Genomic DNA, 13,816 nt, shown 5'->3' on the forward strand with positions numbered 1-13,816 from the left:
ACTGATACTTCACAGCTAAATGAATTGTTGTTTGTTAGTCTTAGATCACTAATGATAGGGATAATTTTTCTTACATTATGGAATTTTAAAAAAAAAAGATTAATAAAAACAACCTGTGCACTGTGATTCTAGAATATATTATTAAGTGCAACTATAATTCAGTCTGTGAATTATGTACTAAGATCTTGAGAGGTAAAAGATTAAACACATTGTTCACATATTTATCATGTAAGCATAGCAAAAAAATATAGGAATAAAAAGTAGTATTTAAATGAATTGTAGCATATAGTGTGTAATGGAAAAAAATATTTCACACTCCAAACTGAAGGTGATTGAAAATTTAATCAAAAAGAACAAATCTAGTTACTGTAAATGTGCCCTGGACAGTAAGTATACACACTTCACATACAGTCTGGGCTGGGACTGACTCACGTCCACAGCAACATTCCCTCGAGCGCTCACCCTGTCATTCAGACTGGGTCAGGACGTCTTTCAATTAAACCTTCAGTCTTTCATTCAGGATCCCAGTTACACTAATCACCTCTTTATTTGAAACTGTTCAGAACACCGAATCTCCATCATTAGAGCAAAACCTTGTGAACCTAGCGATCGCATTCCTCTCATAGTCAAATTTATCACTCGGTTATTTTAATTTCTCACTCTTCAATCCTGAAATATTTTCTCTGTTTTAATTCTTTCCTTTTCCTCGCTGACTCTCCAGCCTTTCTTTTCTTTATTTCAGCTGAGAGACGGGCTTCCCTCTTTATTTTTTCTTTCTGCTCACCTTTTTCATTCAGCCCAGCAGCCTGCATTCGATCTGCTACTCCCTGATCATTCAAACTCTGAAATAGCTCAAAGTCCTGTGCCTGGGTTTCAATTATATCTCCTGCTGCAGATTTTCCATCTTTCTGCAGCATTACACTTCACATATTTCAGCACAAGTTGTGAAGCACCCATCTGTTAAGAAAATATTTCTATTGATTCTGTTTTGGATTTCATAACTTATTTTCAAAGTAGAATGTTGAAAAGACTTATTAGTGTTTAAATCTCTTAATTGATACAGACATGCAGTCAGTGTCCACTGTTAAGTACATGTGGGGCCTGAGACCCAGATACACCAAACCAGGTTTCAGTGATTCAGCCTTCTGACACCACAGCCACTGTCCACTGTATTGACCACAGCTTCTAGAAACACAGGAACATGGTCATTACAGCCAATGTCCACTGTACTGATCAGAGCTTCCAGAAACCCAGGAAAACAGTCATTACAGCCACTGTCCACTGTACTGACCACAGCTCCCAGAAACAAAGGAACACACTCATTACACCCACTGTCCACTGTACTGACCACAGATTCCAGAAACAAAGGAACACACTCATTACACCCACTGTCCACTGTACTGACCACAGCTCCCAGAAACACAGGAACACAATCATTACAGCCACTGACCACTATACAGACCACATTTTCTAGAAACACAGGAACACCATCATTACAGCCACTGACCACTGTAGCAACCACAGCAGAACAGCCCTCTGCAGTCACACAGTGATATGGACAGAGAGATATATAACAGGATCTGGACACAGGTGTGTGGAAGGAGAGGTGAGATGGCTGCTGGTGGACTTCCTGTCACTCCACTGTCTCTTGTTCACCATTGGAGGGACTAGCAATCCAATCAAACAGGTAAAACAAAATAAAAATACCAAGTGTGTTTCTAAAATGTCTTAATATAAAAATATCCTGTAGACATGGTGATAGGGATTGTTTCTCTCTCTCTGCAGGCAGTGCTGATGTGAGGCTGGTGAATGGTGCCAGTCCCTGTGAGGGGACAGTGGAGGTGTATCATGGTGGAGAGTGGGGGACAGTACTACACTCTGGCTGGGATCTGGATGCTGCTTCAGTGGTGTGCAGACAGCTGTGCTGTGGATCTGCTGTTTCAGCACCAGGAGGAGCTCACTTTGGCCCAGGGTCTGGATCAGTCCTGCTGAGTGGGGTTTCCTGCACGGGGTCAGAGGCTGCGCTGAGGGACTGTCAAAAACGTGGAGTGAAACAGTATGGCTACTCTCATGCCTATGATGCTGGAGTGAGGTGTTCAGGTAAGAGACAGAGACTCTCTCCAGGCTCCAGCTTGAGGACAATGAAAACTCCTTCACTGATCTAGAGTCCATCATCATGATCAATTAAATTAAAATTAAAATAATTAAAATCTAGTATTGATAATATGATGATAATAATAATTCAAAGCAAGATACGTTATAAACATAATACAGTGCCTTGCGAAAGTATTCGGCCCCCTTGAACTTTTCAACCTTTTGCCACATTTCAGGCTTCAAACATAAAGATATAAATTTTTTATTTTATGTGAAGAATCACCAACAAGTGGGACACAATTGTGAAGTGGAACGAAATCTATTGGAGTTTTGAAACTTTTTTAACTAATAAAAAAATGAAAAGTGGGGCGTGCAAAATTATTCGGCCCCCTTGCGTTAATACTTTGTAGAGCCACCTTTTGCTGCGATTACAGCTGCAAGTCGCTTGGGGTATGTCTCTATCAGTTTTGCACATCGAGAGACTGAAATTCTTGCCCATTCTTCCTTGCAAAACAGTTCGAGCTCAGTGAGGTTGGATGGAGAGCGTTTGTGAACAGCAGTTTTTAGCTCTTTCCACAGATTCTCGATTGGATTCAGGTCTGGACTTTGACTTGGCCATTCAAACACCTGGATACGTTTATTTGTGAACCATTCCTTTGTAGATTTTGCTGTATGTTTGGGATCATTGTCTTGTTGGAAGATAAATCTCCGTCCCAGTTTCAGGTCTTTTGCAGACTCCAACAGGTTTTCATCCAGAATGGTCCTGTATTTGGCTGCATCCATCTTCCCCTCAATTTTAACCATCTTCCCTGTCCCTGCTGAAGAAAAGCAGGCCCAAACCATGATGCTGCCACCACCATGTTTGACAGTGGGGATGGTGTGTTGAGGGTGATGAGCTGTGTTGCTTTTACGCCAAACATATCGTTTTGCATTGTGGGCAAAAAGTTCGATTTTGGTTTCATCTGACCAGAGCACCTTCTTTCACATGTTTGGGGTGTCTCCCAGGTGGCTTGTGGCAAACTTTAGACGAGACTTTTTATGGATATCTTTGAGAAATGGCTTTCTTCTTGCCACTCTTCCATAAAGGCCAGATTTGTGCAGTGTAAGACTGATTGTTGTCCTATGGACAGACTCTCCCACCTCAGCTGTAGTTCTCTGCAGTTCATCCAGAGTGATCATGGGCCTCTTGGCTGCATCTCTGATCAGTCTTCTCCTTGTCTGAGCTGAAAGTTTAGAGGGACGGCCAGGTCTTGGTAGATTTGCAGTGGTCTGATACTCCTTCCATTTCAAGATGATCGCTTGCACAGTGCTCCTTGGGATGTTTGAAGCTTGGGAAATCTTTTTGTATCCAAATCCGGCTTTAAACTTCTCCACAACAGTATTACGGACCTGCCTGGTGTGTTCCTTGGTCTTCATGATGCTCTCTGCGCTTTCAACAGAACCTTGAGACTATCACAGAGCAGGTGCATTTATACAGAGACTTGATTACACACAGGTGGATTCTATTTATCACCATCAGTCATTTAGGACAACATTGGATCATTCAGAGATCCTCGCTGAACTTCTGGAGTGAGTTTGCTGCACTGAAAGTAAAGGGGCCGAATAATTTTGCACGCCCCACTTTTCATTTTTTTATTAGTTAAAAAAGTTTAAAAAATCCAATAGATTTCGTTCCACTTCACAATTGTGTCCCACTTGTTGGTGATTCTTCACATAAAATAAAAAATTTATATCTTTATGTTTGAAGCCTGAAATGTGGCAAAAGGTTAAAAAGTTCAAGGGGGCCGAATACTTTCGCAAGGCACTGTATATTTAATATGATTGGTGTGTCTTGTTTCTGTGTTTCCTCTGTGTTTATGCAGTCTCACTGAGCCCGTAGCTCATCCTCTGTCTCCAGGCACTTCAGTGTTGTTCAGTTTAAACAGGCAGGCTGTGCTCAGTGAGTTTGTATCTACTTCACTGCGCCTTTACTGTTTTAGCACTGGTGAAGTAACAATCTACTGTGGTTCCACTGTGCTGTTGGGTGAAATGCCTTTTCATTTTCAGGTGTTTTAATGGTATTTTGGTGTCAGTGTCAGTGGATCTGGTCAGTCTCAGGTGTGTTTAAATGGTATGTTGGTGTCAGTGTCAGTGGATCTGGTCAGTCTCAGGTGTGTTTTAATGGTATGTTGGTGTCAGTGTCAGTGGATCTGGTCAGTCTCAAGTGTGTTTTAATGGTATTTTGGTGTCAGTGTCAGTGGATCTGGTCAGTCTCAGGTGTACTTAAATGGTATGTTGGTGTCAGTGTCAGTGGATCTGGTCAGTTTCAGGTCTGTTTAAATGGTATGCTGGTGTCAGTGTCAGTGGATCTGGTCAGTCTCAGGTGTGTTTAAATGGTATGTTGGTGTCAGTGTCAGTGGATCTGGTCAGTCTCAGGTGTGTTTTAATGGTATGTTGGTGTCAGTGTCAGTGGATCTGGTCAGTTTCAGGTGTGTTTAAATGGTATGTTGGTGTCAGTGTCAGTGGATCTGGTCAGTTTCAGGTGTGTTTTAATGGTATGTTGGTGTCAGTGTCAGTGGATCTGGTCAGTCTCAGGTGTGTTTTAATGGTATGTTGGTGTCAGTGTCAGTGGATCTGGTCAGTTTCAGGTGTGTTTAAATGGTATGTTGGTGTCAGTTTCAGGTGTGTTTTAATGGTATTTTGGTGTCAGTGTCAGTGGATCTGGTCAGTTTCAGGTGTATTTAAATGGTATGTTTGTGTCAGTGTCAGTTGATCTGGTCAGTTTCAGGTGTGTTTAAATGGTATGTTGGTGTCAGTGTCAGTGGATCTAGTCAGTCTCAGGTGTGTTTTAATGGTATGTTGGTGTCAGTGTCAGTGGATCTGGTCAGTCTCAGGTGTGTTTTAATGGTCTTGTGGGGCTCAGTTCAGCTGCACTACCAGTAGGCTGGGCAAACGATTTTTAAATTTTTTTAAAAAGAAATAAAAATGAGATATAATGATGTGTTCCTGCTTAACTTAGACATTGCACAACTTTAAAACCTATAAAAATGGGTTTCGAGAGTTAAAAAACACTTTTTATGGGCGAAAAATGGGTGATTTTTCTTCCTCGTGATCAGCTCAGAATCTCTGTGTACGCTGTAAGGTTTTTACTTCTTAATTAAACGTTTAAAATACACGAATTTCATAAAGACAACGCACGTTTCGAAGAGAAAAAATCCCATTCTTTTCTCTTCCTGTTGTGCGAAACTCATCAGCAGGTCTTTTTTTCCCAATCAGAGGCTCTGAAAATAGCGTACCGCCCACTGCGCTCCGTCAGAGAGGGGCGCGGCACCGAGAGGGAGGAGGCGCGGAGTGCAGCAGTACAGAACGAACGTTCTACTGCCTGGAGCGCTTATGGCAGCGATCGCGTCTGCATTTATAACTTAGTTTTTAAAATTAATCAAGCAATATGAACCATCTCTTTTTACTTTTAAGTCATTTAATTATCATTAAGCACAGCTTTCTCACCACCTAGACTACTTTTTGATACCATCCTTAGACAAAGCAGAAACTTCTTGTTCTGTCTAATGACATTACAATTGGAAAGATTACAGAATTTAATCGTCTTTAATTTTGTTACGTTATACATTTTAGAAACGTTTGATCCATACAAACACCACAAAACTATTCTCGATTGTATTTCTGAATGGTATGTTACACTTAGTTCACTGTTTTAATTACACCTAATTAAGAAAGTTAGGTGTTAGCATAAACTATTAGCAATCAATATTAAATTTAGCACTGTAATAAGTTGTGTCACTTTCCCCCGCATCTTGTAAAAATATATTTTCATTGTTCAAATATACATTAAATCTGACTATCATATAATAAGTTAAATACAAAACTAAAGAAGAAATGGGGTTAAATATAATTCAAAATATTTTGCTAACAATGTTAACTGTTTATAAATAATAAATTGTATTAACTAAAGAGTAGGATGGCACAGTTGTTAGTATGCTTTTTGTTTTGTTTCTTTTTCATAAATACAACAGTAGTACCTGATGTCTCAGCGCCTTTCAAAATTAATTATGCATGCAAACCTGTGAACTAGAAAGATAACTAAGATATCCATCCATTTATAATGGTGGCAAAGTGGTTAGCATTGCTATCTTGGAGCACTGGGGTCCTAGATTCAATTCCTGCCATCCTGTGTGTGTGGGGTTTGCATGTTCTCTCTGGGTTACATGGTTTTTCTCCATATGTGTGATATGACTCCCTCTCGCACTCCAAAACATACTGGTAAGTTAATTGGTTTATGGGAAAACTGGCCCTGGTGTGTGTGTGTTTGTGTCTGTCTGTCCTATGATTTACTGGCGCTATGTCCAGGGTGTATTCTGCCTTGTGTCCGTTGCTTACTGGGATAGGCTCCAAATCCTCTGTACTGGATAAAGAGATTAGAAATAGATGGAACTATACACAGTGTTAGAAACCCACTATGAAATGGCAGCATCTCACTGAGAATATAATATTTTATAGTGCTGGCCTTTTCACCTCTCTTGCACATCAGTATCCATACCTAGTTATTTAAACAAATTACCTCTAATTATAAACATTTTAATATGCTGGCTCTGTGGATCCACATCAGCTATGTTTGCCCATTCCTTCAATTCATGTGCATCCAACACACAGTTCAATGCTAGTAACTGCACAAAATCTAAAATACAATCCTCATTTTAGTATTTATGTAAACATACAGTCTGTTAACTTCATCATCTTCACCAAAAGTATGCCTAACCCCATTAGGAAGTGTTCTTGTTATCAGTGTATTCCTTAGCTTTCCCAAAATTATCTTCTTCTTACCAACATCTCTAGTCTTTTATCCTGCAATAACTCAGCCAACACTTAAATCCCCAAAAGCTGCTTGTGTTAATTTCTTTAAATCACAAATATCATGTGTTAATACTGGCCATTTAATACTCTGCATTGTGGGATAATAGCTTATTTTAAAGGGAACTAGAGAAACTAAGAACTAGAGAAATTAAGAAAGGCTTTTTTTCCCTAGAATTTATAAATGCACATCCTGTTCACTGGGGAAATTAAATCCCACTGAGCAATCTTCAATATGTTCAGAATATGACAGCGAGAATCCTATTAGGGATGCATTACACCTGTTTTCAAGTCCTTGCACTGGTTACCTATCAGGTTTCGAGTCAACTTCAAATTCCTCATCCTCATTCTGTACCTACAGTATATGGCTTATTATCTGTCTACTCCCCCACCTTTGTCCGTCTGACTCTGGTCTTCTAGCTGTCCTCAAGAACATCTACATTCTGTGGGTGACAGGGTCTTCTCTAGCTGCACCCCAGAGCTCTCAATTTGTATTCCCAGTGATATCAGTCACGTACCCTGAGTGCATTTAAATCTAACCTCAGAACCTTTCTTTTCAGAAGACTTAGTGTCTGTATCTGCTTCATTTTCTAATTTTGGTAGCACCTCTAACTGCTTGTCTTTCTTATATGCATTTACTTTGTAATCTGTGGTCCTTTTATCTGTTTTTACATCTACTGTATTGCTTTGAGATGCCACCTTTAATGGTAATATATAAAATAAAGTTTTTTATTAGTGTTATAGGGAAACATGATCAGATTTTCCCTGATCATGTATAGTATACAAGTATACTAGTTTGTCACTCTTCTCATTCCCTTTGCTAAATGACTTTTCATACTAATCTGATCAATCTAACTGCCAGTTTTCTGTGCTTTCTCTATCCTGCTAGATTTGCAATTATTCTGAAAATTTTCATCTTGAAATAACTCATTTCTAAATACCCTTTTCACTGTTAACATCTTATAGCAACTCTGCGACAAAATATACACTTAGCTCAACCTGACAGTTCATCCTGCTACCAACATTAAATAAAACACATCTTAAGATTTCTATATTTATGTCTTTATTTAGTGGTTTCATTAGTGACAAAGGCTAAACTTTCTTGGAAAAATGTCTTTTATGTGTTGCGGAAAAAACTGACTTGCTTTAACAAAATATGTTTACAAGTCCTTTCACCTGGCAGTTTACCTAAATGCCCAACTATCTGAGAAGCCCTCCATGAAACCATAGTTGCTATTAATTCATTTAGGGCTCACTGACAGAATTGCTGTTTTTTATGCATGCTAATTTCTGATTCCTCACTCTGTTTAATGTTTATAGATAAGTATTGATCGCGAAGGGAAATTGATGTACATGTTTACATGTTCTTTTGTAACATACACCTTTTTGTGATTTTTTTGTATATCTAAGCAAGTGTTCCTGCATCCCTCTTCTGCACTATAGGCATGGCTTTTTTTCTGTTTGCTCCATTTCTAAAACTTTTTATTCATGTGCATTTTTGTATTTTTTTACACCTCTATCACTTTAACGTCCTGAATTTTCATTTGCCTTAATTTGTAGAATGAATTTGAGTTTTAGCCTTAAAAATCTTAAGTTTTCACTATCTTTTGTTTCTTGTCCTACAACTGTTATTATTGATCACCATGACTTCATTCAGCGTTTCCTGAACGTCTATGACAGGCAGAGAGAGTGCTGTTTCTGGTGCGATTTTTTCAGCTGACATTTCACTGTTTTAAACGAACAAGAAATTAGATTGCTCATAAATCACTTATTCTATATAAATACAGCGTAATTGCCCTCCGAAAATCCTCTTTTTCTTGTTCGTTTTAGAGACCTTGATCGAAACTGATTTTAGATGTCAGAAAGGATTTATTTTCTCTGTATTTCCTACATTGCTTTGTTGAGATTTTAACTTTATATTTAGGCTCAGATTTCAACTATAAATCGTACAGTAATTAATAGCAGTAAATACTGATGTTTTGCTCCCTCTTACCACAAAAATATTGTAACGCTTACGGCCGACAGGGCGCTGTGTAAGAGCCGGCGTACCAGAGCGGGTGACGTCACCGCCCTTCCCTGTGATAGCAGGACCACAGCTACTGGGCTGTGGAGAGATCTCTCTTTGGCTCACGGGGCTAGGTCGCTGCAGAGAGATGCGGAAGTCCCGGGTTCGAGCCCCGGAGGGTGCAGGGGCCGACCAGATGCGGCAAGGGCGCCCGCCTGAGCCCCCGTTGCGTTACATTGGTGTCAGAAGTGGGATGGGATAGCCCTTCGCCGGGGACGGCGATTTAAGCGGGGGAGAGTGTAACGCTTACGGCCGACAGGGCGCTGTGTAAGAGCCGGCGTACCAGAGCGGGTGACGTCACCGCCCTTCCCTGTGATAGCAGGACCACAGCTACTGGGCTGTGGAGAGATCTCTCTTTGGCTCACGGGGCTAGGTCGCTGCAGAGAGACGCGGAAGTCCCGGGTTCGAGCCTCCAGTCGGGATGGGGCCGACCAGATGCGGCAAGGGCGCCCGCCCGAGCCCCCGTTGCGTTACATTGGTGTCAGAAGCGGGGCGGGATAGCCCTTCGCCGGGGACGGCGATTTAAGCGGGGGAGAGTGTAACGCTTACGGCCGACAGGGCGCTGTGTAAGAGCCGGCGTACCAGAGCGGGTGACGTCACCGCCCTTCCCTGTGATAGCAGGACCACAGCTACTGGGCTGTGGAGAGATCTCTCTTTGGCTCACGGGGCTAGGTCGCTGCAGAGAGACGCGGAAGTCCCGGGTTCGAGCCCCGGAGGGTGCAGGGGCCGACCAGATGCGGCAAGGGCGCCCGCCTGAGCCCCCGTTGCGTTACAATATATATGTTTTGTAGCTGGGATGAACTTTATTTCGTACGCGTAGCTACTGCGATTTGGACACGAAGCGGTTAAAGATGGCGGCAAATCAGGCATCCAGAGAGGGGGGGGGGGGGGGCGTCTTCTCGCCTCCATAACTAAAATGCCAAATAGGAGTGGCTTAAGCGACATACACAGTCGTGTAACTGACAGTTTGAGGTAGCCTATCGTGTAAATTTCGCTTTGTTGCTGATAGGTTAAGCTTTCGAAACTCTGCCCCAAAGTCATGTGACTGATTTTTCGCCCTGTTTCGTTGGTTAAACGCAATGATCACAAGCACCACCATGGTTACTGGGATGTGTAGTTTTTAATTCCGTTTGAATTATAACTGTACGTACTGTCTTCATATTTGGCCAGGGCTTTAAAGAGAAGGCACGCCAAAAAATTTCGGTGCCGTCGTCTCCGCTTTAAAGGTACCCCCGTGCTGGAAGAATTTGACCTTGGAACGTTTGCCCAGCGTACTACCAGCTGTCCAAAGGGCTGATCCTTGGTGGTGGAGTGACTGTTGGTCTGATTCTGATGAGCCCAGAATTTAAGAATTCAAGAAACCAATGCAGCTTTGGATATTAATTGAGAAGAAACAGTTCTGTTGGCTCATTTATGTAAATTAATGATTTCAGGTTTGATATTTCAGACTAGACCCCTAACATCTAAACTGCTCTGCCATATTTTGACTTCTTTAAGGCACTGATGGTCATGTATTTTCTTGTGATGCACTGTAGCCTGTCACGATCCCTGCCTCCCGGCAACGGAGGAGGCAGAAGAAGGCGTAGCCTTACTTCATCAGTCTACCTATCAGTTTACTTATTCACCACCACACCCCCGTCTCATCCTGTACTTAAACACCTGTCTTTTCCTACCTCCTGGCTTAGTATTGGTTTTCCTTTCGAGCTTCCTAGTTGCGCTACTCCTTCTTCTGCTTTGTGTCTTTCTTGGTTTTCGGATTACGGTTTTTCCCTCTTTGACGACGGTTTTTTGGATCACGGCTTGGCTTCGGTACTCACTCTCTGTTTTGAATCTCTGGCTTCCCCTGGACTCCCGGATTGCTCTATTGCCTACGGTTTCGGATCACGGTTTGGCTTCGCTAACTCATTCCCTGTTTGGATCTCTGGCTTCCCCTGGACTCTCGGCTCGTTCCTTCAACTACGGCTTTCTTCGGGTCACGGCTACGCTTTATCAGCTCCTGCAAGTGGGTTCATTCACTGGTTTCGGTTTCTCTTACCGAATCCCTAACATAGCCAGGAGCTGACTGCTAGACCCAGCTGTGTGTACGTGGAGCTGAACTCCATGAGAGTGTGTCATTCACTTAGATCTGCTTTCATGTGGAGAAGCACAACCCTGGATGTGTCCAGAGTGTCTGTCAGTGCCCAGGTCAGACAGTCCTGCTCCAGCAGTGCAAGGCTGTGACAGTCCTGGTCTTGTCCAGAGTGTGTGTCAGTGCCCAGGTCAGACAGTCCTGCTCCAGCAGTGCCAGGCTGTCAGTCCTGGTCTTGTCCAGAGTGTCTGTCATAACCCAGGTCAGACAGTCCTGCTCCAGCAGTGCCAGGCTGTGACAGTCCTGGTCTTGTCCAGACTGTCAGTGCCCAGGTCAGACAGTCCTGCTCCAGCAGTGCCAGGCTGTGACAGTCCTGGTCTTGTCCAGATTGTCTGTCAGTGCCCAGATCAGACAGTCCTGCTCCAGCAGTGCCAGACTGTGACAGTCCTGGTCTTGTCCAGAGTGTCTGTCAGTGCCTAGGTCAGACAGTCCTGCTCCAGCAGTGCCAGGCTGTGACACCAGAGTGTATGCCAGTGCCCAGGTCAGACAGTCCTGCCCCAGTAGTGCCAGGTTGTGACAGTCCTGTTCACAGTTTTTGTCAGGGGGCAGGTCAGGCAGACCAGCTGCAACAGTAGCTGGACTGGGTGTGATAGGCTTGGTTTTCTATAACCTCTGCACCACTTTGGACGTGAAGTCTAAAACAACTTTATTTTTTATATGTAAGTGTTCATTTCTGCTTTATATTGAAGGACATTGTTTAGTTCCCAGGTTTTCTCCAGGTTTATCAGGAAGGTTTGGGGTAGAATGTGTTTTTCATCTTGGTTCAGGGTCTCAGATATCTGCAGGTCAATTACTTGTTTTTCACAACCAAATTCCCACTTTGAAGCCCAGAGTTCTAGGATGTCAGCTCCTATGACACAGTGGGGTGTCCAGAGGGTCTGGTCATTTTACTTATTTTTCATTGATCTCTCAGTGTTTCTATGACAGTGACTTGATCTGCAGTGAATGTGTGCCTGATAATTTACAGATTAATTTTTGGCTGAGCAATTTTCCAAAATTCCAAAACAGTGTATAGTTTTAGTATTCTTTAGAATTCCTCACAATTTTGTTCAAATAATGAATACTCATTCTCTATTCCTGCTCTCTCTTCCTAACTTTTCTTATATTCAAGCATATTGAGTGGTCAGGGACAGTGATCTCTGTTATTGTTCTGAAATTCCAGCTCATCGAGGGGTCAGAGTGGTTGGAGGCAGTGATCTCTGCTCTGGGAGACTGGAAGTGCAGCACGGAGAGACCTGGGGCTCAGTGTGTGACTCTGACTTTGACTGGCAGGATGCAGAAGTTGTCTGTCGAGAGCTGGACTGTGGGGTTCCCTCACAGGTGCTGAAGGGGGCTCATTTCGGGAAGGGGGAGGGACAGGTCTGGACAGAGGAGCTCCAGTGCCAGGGAAGTGAATCGCACCTGTTCTTCTGTCCAAAGTCCTCCACAAAGACACAGAGCTGCACCCATGAGAACGATGTGGGACTGGAGTGTTTTGGTAAGAGGAGGATAATTTATTTCATTCTGTCTTTAATGGAGCTCAAAACTGAAGTTTAAAAGAGAAACTGATGATTGCTACAATAACTGTGTCAGCACTGGGGGTTGGTGTTTAACCATGAAGATTCACTACACCAATCTTCTTATTAACAGTAAATTAATTAAACTTTAAATTGCCACCTTTGCTAATGAATAAAATAATTAAATTGGAATTCAACACGTTCAGGTGTTGCTACGGTTTCGGATCACGTAGGACAGTATTGGTTTGTGTAAGTGTGAAGAGTGTGTGTAAGTACTGCACAATTCCTAACTATAATCCCTGTCCTGTGTGCAGGATACACAGGGTTCAGGCTGGCAAACGGCTCAGACTCCTGCTCTGGCCGAGTGGAGTTGCAGTACGACAGTAAATGGGGGACAGTGTGTGACCTGTACTGGGACCTGAGAGATGCCAGTGTTCTCTGCCAGCAGCTGGGCTGTGGGGAGGCTGTAGCAGCACCAGGACAGGCCTGGTTTGGACAGGGCAGTGGACCAGTAAGGGCTGATGTGTTTGAGTGCCGGGGCAATGAGAGCCGTCTCTCACACTGCACTGTCTCTTCATGGGGGAGAGCAGGGTGCTCTCATGGACAGGACGCAGGAGTCATCTGCTCTGGTGAGAACCAACACCCATTTACATCTTGAATATTAAACATTGTAATTATGATGAAGCAATGATTGGCAGACATGAGATAGTTTTGCATGCCTTTATTACGTACAAAATGAGAGACAATCTTGACACACTTTAGATGTTTTATGTGCAATCACCTTGAGTCAGTCTGTTGTCTCCTAACTCATGAATTAACTTCTTACACTTATATAGCACTTTTCTGGACACTCATCTGAAAGTGCTTTACAGGTAGTGGTGACTCCCTTCCACTTCCACCAATGTGCAGCCCCACTTGGATGATGTGACGGCAGCTAGAGTGCGCCAGTTCACTCACCATACAAAAGCTCAGGGAAGGTGACTCTATGATATCCATAGGGATAGAATTCCAGAGCTCTGGGCTGCAGACAGGAGACCAGAATTAGAAGAGTGAAGGTTGTGAGGTGGCGAGTAGGATGATAGTAACTCTGGCAGGTACTGGGGTGTCAAGCCATGCAGAGACTTTTAGGGGAGCATGAGGACTTTGAAGTCGACACGAAACCTGATAGGAAGCCAGTGCAGGGACTCC

General features: G+C 43.0%; 2 long non-coding RNA genes across 3 annotated transcripts in view; one reads left to right on the top strand and one right to left on the bottom strand.

Moving 5' to 3' along the window:
* LOC148670536 (uncharacterized) overlaps nucleotides 1–13,816 on the bottom strand; it is a 408,685-nt gene that overhangs the window by 228,310 nt on the left and 166,559 nt on the right. The window lies entirely within an intron of this gene.
* On the top strand, nucleotides 1,987–13,251 carry LOC148670562 (uncharacterized). Its single transcript, XR_015937067.1, has 3 exons — nucleotides 1,987–2,100; nucleotides 12,295–12,609; nucleotides 12,943–13,251. It is a non-coding gene; the product is annotated as an uncharacterized LOC148670562 (long non-coding RNA).

This window comes from Lepisosteus platostomus, chromosome 5, assembly GCF_059453375.1.
Source record: "Lepisosteus platostomus isolate fLepPlt1 chromosome 5, fLepPlt1.hap1, whole genome shotgun sequence".
Taxonomy (NCBI): domain Eukaryota; kingdom Metazoa; phylum Chordata; class Actinopteri; order Semionotiformes; family Lepisosteidae; genus Lepisosteus; species Lepisosteus platostomus.